Below are 994 nucleotides of genomic sequence, written 5' to 3' on the forward strand. Positions count from 1 at the left end.
GATCAAGATGGAGCGGTCCTTTTATTGTGAAACATGTGTATCCATATGGGGCCTGTGATATCGAGAATCCAAAGAATGATATTGTTTTCAAGGTAAATGGATATCATTTGAAAGATTACTTTGATAATTTTTCAATTGAAAATGACTTTATTGAATTGGGTGATCCTTTATATGAAGATTGATATTTTTTTCTCTCACATTGATTTTGTGTTTCCTTTTGGTGTGACCTTTGTTTTGCTAGATTTTTTTCCACCCGATCAAATGACAGATAACGATACTCCCTGACTTTAGTCAGTTCTTTCAGTTTCCTATAATAACTAATATTTGTGTATATATTTGTTTAATTCTTTGCTCTCTTCTTTACATCTCTTCGCATTTGAAATTGGACACCACTCTTGAAAAATTAAAAAATATTTTTCTGCTCTGCCTCAGAATGCGATTACAAAAATTTACCGTGCTAGTTATGCAAGATTGAGATTGTTAATGAACCATGGAATTCCTAAAGATATTCACTGGCTAATTGAAGCAAAAGCCCAATTATCAGGTTAGTCCTCCAATTCTTTCATTTCATACATGCCTAGAACAGGTAAAATCACTTTTGTAAAGAAATGTCATGCAAAATGACTGCAAGTCCATCAAAGATGTGCCAGATAGACTTGTAATGCAAAATGTAGTTCTTTAGGAATGGTTTCTGTAAATCGTGAAGATAAAATACAGTTCATTAAGGATAGCCTAAGTAAGGAGTCTTTAAATAATCTTCTATTGACTCTTAAGATGCACTCTAATGGAGATGTGCATCGTGCAATTTATGACTTATGGCCACAATTCCATAAAGAACATGCTCAACATAGTTTTGAGAATCTGACTAAAAAAGACCATGTTTGTCAGTTTTAAAGAAAACTAGATGGAAAGCTTATCCTTGACCCATAGAGTTTAAGCCATTCTTGGACATAAAATCAAGGGAAGATGTGAGCCACAATCACAAGTACGTGTA

The sequence above is a fragment of the Populus euphratica genome, unplaced genomic scaffold (assembly GCF_000495115.2).
Source record: "Populus euphratica unplaced genomic scaffold, PopEup_1.0 scaffold1230.1, whole genome shotgun sequence".
In the NCBI taxonomy this organism is placed as follows: domain Eukaryota; kingdom Viridiplantae; phylum Streptophyta; class Magnoliopsida; order Malpighiales; family Salicaceae; genus Populus; species Populus euphratica.